Raw genomic sequence first — 6,826 nt, forward strand, 5'->3', positions numbered from 1 at the left:
AAGGAATGAAATGGGCCACTTTGGTCAATCTATCCACCACAACACACAAGCTGTCCCACCCTTTCTTTGTGCGCGGAAGGTTAGTAATGAAATCCATTGATATATGACTCCATTTGCCTTCGAGAATGGGCAATGGCTGAAGCAAACCTCCCGGTTTATGTGTAGGATCCTTGTTCAATTGACATGACCGGCACCCACTTACATAAGCATGAATGCTCTTCCACATCCCCTTCCGAAAGAAACTTTTCCTTATTGCATCAAAGGTTTTCTAGACACCCAAATGACCAGCCATAGGAGTACAATGCATCTCTTCCATGATCTTCTTGATAAATGATGAAGTAGGAACCAAGTAGACTTTTCCTTTGTAGTAGAGGAGACCATTTTTCAGCTCATAATGGGGTAACTCTTCACATACACCTTGCTGTAATTTCTGCACTATTTGTGAGGTTTCTTCATCAAACAAGTACTCTTCTTGTATCTCCATGATCCAATCTTTATGCACCTTAGAAATAGCATACAATGAGCAGGCCCACATACGAGACAAGGAATCGGCAACCACATTTTCTTTGGCCTTTGTGTATGTGATTTCAAAATCATAGTTTTGTAGTGTTGCTACCCACCTTCTTTGCTTAGGAGACAAATTGGGTTGTGTGAGGAAATACTTCAGCACCCTATGATCACTTCTCACATAAAAATGACTCCCATATAAGTAATGGTGCCATTTCTTGATAGCATGGAGTATAGCAATCATCTCTTGCTCATACACATGGAGTTCTCTTTCTTTGTCATTCAGCTTTCTACTTTCATAAGCAATGACTCCATGGTCTTGGTAAAGTACCGCACCAATCCCTCTTCCACTTGCATCCGCCCTTATTGTGAAAGGTTTGGTGAAGTCTCGACATACCAAAATAGGTGCTGATGTGAGCATCTTCTTCATATCTTCAAAGCTTTTGTTGGCAATGGCATCCCAAAAGAAGGTTTCCTTCTTCAATTTGTCCGTCATTGGGACTGCAATTTCTGCATAGTGGGCAATAAAGCGCCTATAGAATGAAGATAACCCCAAAAATCCCCTCAATTGAGTAGTGTTTGAAGGAACCGGCCAATTCCTAATACATTCCACTTTCTTTGGATCCACACAAATGCCATCCTTGCTCACAATGTGACCCAAATATTCCACCTCATGTGCCATGAAGGTACATTTTGTCTCCTTAACATACAACTTGTTTTGCCTCAAGACCTCCAAAACCTCTTTCACGTGCTTCAAATGCACTTCCTCATGTTTGCTATAGATAAGTATGTCGTCGAAAAAGACCAATACAAACTTGTAGAGGAAAGGTTGAAGCACTTTGTTCATCAATGCTTGAAAAGTTGCCGGTGCATTGCATAATCCAAACGGCATAACCATGAATTGGTAAAGACCCCTTTCTGTACGAAATGCTGTTTTGAACTCATCACCACTTTTCATCCTTATTTGATGGTATCCGGAACGCAAATCAATCTTTGAAAAGCATGTGGCACCCTTCAACTCATCCAAAAGATCATCCACCCTTGGTATTGGAAAACGATTTTTGATGGTGATCTTATTCAAATCACGGTAATCAATGCACATGCGGAAAGTACCATCCTTTTTCTTCACAAGTAGCACCGAAGAAGGAAAAGGAGATTGACTTGGTTCATCCCATCCCATGTCAATGAGTTCTTTGACTTGCTTTGCCACCTCTTCCTTTTCAACCTTTGACAAACGATAGGGAGGCTTGTTGATTGGTTTGGCATTTGGTTCTAAATCAATAGCGTGATCAACACTCCTCTTTGGCGGCATTGATTTTGGCATGGTAAACACATCTTCATAATCCTTGAGTAGCTTAACCATGTCCACATTTTCGATGCAATCCTTTTTGCTATTATCGTCCTCTTTGCAAAGCTGTAGTACATAAGCATAGCCCTCTTTCTTGAACTCTTTCTTCATTTGAGTAGCATTGATCATGAAGAGCTTGGACCCTTGCATTCCATTCAATGTAATAACCCCTCCATGACGCACAAAACTCATGAAACGTTTCTGTAAGTTCATGGTAAAAGAGTTCAAAGTGGACAGCCAATCACATCCAAGTACTATGTCAATTGGTCCCAACTCAATCACCAAAAGATCAACTTTGCAAGAGTAGCTCTTGGACAATTCCAATTTTGTACTTTGACACTTCATATTGCAACCCATTGAATCACCATTGGCCACTTGCACCATGTGCTTGTTTGGTAAAGAAGTTGGTTGCATTTTGAGAGTGTTCAAAGACCTTTTATTGACAAAACTATGCGTGCTTCCAGTATCAATGAGTGCATATGCTGTTCTCCCATTCACCTTGATCTTCAATCTCAATGTGTTGGCACCCTTACTTCCCGCATAAGCATCATGAGAGATTGTACACAAGGTAGTATGTGCACTATTGTTTTCATTCCACACGCATAGAGGCATCCCATCATCCATTTTGTCATGAGCAAACTTTAGTTTCCCACCCGGATCAAAAGGAAACTCGGGATTTTCTTCATCAAAACCATCATCATGAGAACCTCCACCCTCATGAGGATCTCCCCATCCTAAGGCATCATTGCATTCAAGGAATTCCTCCTCCTCATGATTAGCATTGTCCTCAGTGATAATGTAGCTTATGGAAATATCCTTGGATTTGCATACTTTGAAGTGATCCTTGTTCCATTTTTCTCCACATTTGAAACATAGACCTTTGAGCCTCATTTCATGCAAACGGTCCTCCTTGATAACCTTGCTTTTTGAACCCCCATTTGCTGGCTTGGACTCATTGTATGTAGCTTTGTTGGACATAAATGGTGGTTTAAATGGAAGTCTATTAGACCCTCTACCATACACGGTAGGAAATCTTGGAAGATTAGGTCTTGTGTTTGCATGAGAACCCATGTCAGTCCTTGTGATCACTTCCCCTTTGATATTCCCTTTGCTAGCCCACTTTGTCAAGTACTTCTCTTCATGAATTTCTGCAAGCATCATTGCCTTCTTCAAAGTGGCGGGTTCATGAGACTTGACATCACCACCAATAGGAGCTTTCAAGCCCCTTATATACTTGACAACAAGATAATGCTCATCAAAGTCGTCCAAGTATAATAGAAGCTTTAGAAACTTATGAGAATATTCCTTCACGGTAGTGATTTGCTCTAGCTTGTCCCATTCCACAATGTGATTGTCCCTTTGCATGCGAGAAGTAAACTCTTCTGCCATGTCATTCTTGAATTCTTCCCAAGTAGTGATGACATAACCATGAGATTACTTCCTCCTCCACCAAGTGTGAGCAAAACCTTCAAGATGAAGTGAGGCGAAGTAGACTTTGGCAATCTCGCTCCTTGGGCTGATTTCGAAGTAGAGATCCATCTTGTTTGCCCACTCTTCAAAGTCTTCGATAGAATTTGATTCTCCTTTGAACTTATTAAATATGATTTTGTCCTTCACAGCATTGTCAAAATCACCATGCATTCTTGAACCCCTCTGCCGTGCTCTTGGATCATCAAATCCTCTTCCTTCACCCAAGTGTCTATGCATTTGCTCATCTTCCAATTGCTAATCACCTGCATCTTTAAATCCCTTCTGTTCATACCCTCTTCTTGCATCTTGCATAAAGGATGAAGTTCTTGGAATACTGGCATTGGATCTCTCATAAGAAGCATCACCCATAGGTCTCTTGCCCTTGTCCATGTAAGAAGAATGTGGCATCATTTGAGGTGGCATCATTTGTCTTACTTTGTTCTATTCTGGCATAGAAGGCTTTCCATCATGTTTGGCATCATAATGTACACCATCCATTGCATTCATATCGGCTTCTTGGTTGAGCTTGAGAGGAGCCAATGCACTAATGGCTTTCTCCAAGTCTTTTAACCCTCTTTGCATCACGTTTAACCAGGTAGTGGTGTCGCTTGTCAAACCGTTCCATGAGGTGTTCACCAAATTGTTGTTGCCGATTTGTTTGGTTATTTTCAATCCTTTGAAACATACTCTCCATAGCCATTAACATCATGTCCACTGTTAGCGGAGTAGTTCCCAAAGATTGAGGCATTTCCACTCGCTGAGATTCATCTAGAGATGGTGCTTTTATGGTTGAACTTTCTTCATTCCTCGTTGAGATGAGCTCGTTGCCATCATTGCTTCCGGTTGTCTTTGATCATTTTCATTCCGGGCTCCCTTGTTTTGACCTCCTCTAGTCATTTCCATGTGCCTAATTGATCCCTCCTTGCAAAGACCACTTACTTGATTTTTTTTTCTCTATTCAAACGGTATCCGATTTGGGTGATCTTTATATCGATGCGAAGCTCTTGACGAGACGAATAAGAATCCCGAAAAACAGGTCTGAAAAAGTCAACAACCTTTGACCAGTCAACTGTACCGGCTGAAAGTCAACTCTTGATGTTAACCGCTCAATTCTTATCCGATTTGGGTGATCTTTATATCGATGCGAAGCTCTTGACGAGACGAGTAAGGATCCCCAAAAACAGATTTAAAAAAGTCAACAGTCTTTGACCAGTCAATTGTTCTAGCTAAAAGTCAACTCTTAACTTTGACCGCTCAATACTACTCCGATTTGAGTTTTCTTTCGCTTGTTTGAAAGAGGTTTTCAGGTAGATTGAAGAGCTTTCAGGACAGATTTGAAAAGCTTTTGAAAAACCCTAGAAATTCAAGGATTGATAAAAAATCGTTAAGTGTTATCGTTTGACCCAATTACGTTATAAATAAGGACATCTCTAACACTGGAGGCCAAAATGACACTTCAACTACAACAGAATGAGGGTATAGCAACGTATTTATAACTAGTAGGATACGAAGATGTCGGGCCTATTTCACTGCTAGAAACGTTGCTATTTTTTCTGCAAACAACGGGATTGCTACTCAGCACAGCAGCAAAAATAGCAGCAAGAAAATGCTGTTGATGAGCAGCGAAAAATGCTGCTGAGTAGCAAAAATAAACCCATAAAAAAGGTGGGGCAGACTGGGGATGTCTCACAGAACTCTCTAGTCTACCTTAGCTCTAAAAAAAAATTGTCTATCCAACCTTCATGAAGCTGCTGGCATGCCTAGATAGCACCCAGCATGTATTAGGTGCTCCGGTACATCATGCCTAGGTAGTACCCGGCATACATTGGGTGCTCCCGGTGCATGTATTGGAAGCTACCGGCGTCCTAGGTAGTACCGGGCATGCATTGGGTACTCTCAGTGATGCCCATAGCTACCGGCAAACTTAGGTAGCACTCGACATACAATGGGAGCTCCTACTGCATGGCTCCTACTGCGTGTCGGTAGTTACCGGCATGTGTTTGTAGCACCCAACATACATTGGGTGCTCCCTGTGCATATCGGTAGTTACCGACATGAATTGGAAGCTACCGACATTGCTATGTAGCACCCGGCATGCATTGGGTGCTCTTGATGCATGCCAGTAGCTTTCGGTGCATGCCGGTATCAACATGCATTGGAAGCTACTAGCATGTCACTACAACACATCGGGGACACATCATCGCTTCAGCAGCGCTTTTTTTGTCGGGATGTTGGGGATTACGTTCGCTACTCATCAGCAGTGCTTCTAGCAACGAAATTTCACTGCTCCCACAGTGTTGATAGCAGTGAAATTTTGCTGCTAGAGCAGTGCTTTTAGCAAGTGAAATTTCGCTCTACTGAATAGAGAAGATAGCAGCGAAATTACACTGCTGTTTTTGCTGCATGAAATTCCAGAGAGTTGAACATTGGATGCCGGATTCTGAAAATACATGTCATATTTTTAAAAATCATCCATTAAAACCCTTGGAGCCATGTTTCGAGCAAAAAAAAAAGGATAGTTGAAAACTTTTGAGAAGCGAAACAATGTCAAGATCATGAATCTATCCCATCTTGTAATAAATCCATTTGTGTTGCTTCATCAATGTCTATATCTAATGAGAGCTCAATGAAAAGATGGGGTTCTATATCAATATCAATATCCTATCATGATCCTATGAAGCATTGTCATGATTAATAGGTGACTCATCATCTTCTTTCAATTGATAATCCTCATGCTCTTCATCTGCCCCGTCCAAAATGTTTTCTTCATCGTCTTCTTCCAATGAACTAATTTAAGGTAGTACTTGCACCTCATCCAGAAATTCAGCCTCCACATCTTGATCTTAAAAGATATGTTTTGAATGAGGGGAAACTTGTATAACATACCACCACTTTGGATCAATTCGATTGGCGTGAAACACAACCTAATATCACAAAGCAAAGGGGTTACACTTTTATTATACTACATCAGATTTAATTTGGGATTGGTTGGGTTACTAACCTGTTGATAGTGTTGAGGTAGTACGAAGGTATCTTTCTCATCCAAGACTTGGTGGAATCAATTTTTGGAAGAACCTATTTGGATGTTTCTTCACGGTTGCTTGAGCACCTCTATATATTACCTTGAACCATTTGACATCAAAGATGAATAGACTAAATGCTCTAAATCCAACCTCAAGAATATCCTGAATAGTTCCACACAATACTCAAGATTGTCCTCTACGACATTGGTATCATGTCTACTGGCTTGACTTTCTTGCTCAAAAGTTCCCATCACACCACAATCAAATGTGTTTCTTTTAGAATCCACACGCTCCATGCGAAAGTGTCTTCCCTCTGACCATATTGCATTATATAGTTTATACTAACATTAAACAAGAGCATGACATTTAGTATATATAGTGCATTAAACAAGGTATATACGTGATATAGAGATGAAGAATGTACTTACTTGAGGGTCACATCCTCTTGCATACTCATGCTATTCTCTTGTGATCATCT

Source organism: Cibotium barometz, chromosome 43, assembly GCF_041138505.1.
Source record: "Cibotium barometz isolate CiBa-2024 chromosome 43, ASM4113850v1, whole genome shotgun sequence".
Classification (NCBI taxonomy): domain Eukaryota; kingdom Viridiplantae; phylum Streptophyta; class Polypodiopsida; order Cyatheales; family Cibotiaceae; genus Cibotium; species Cibotium barometz.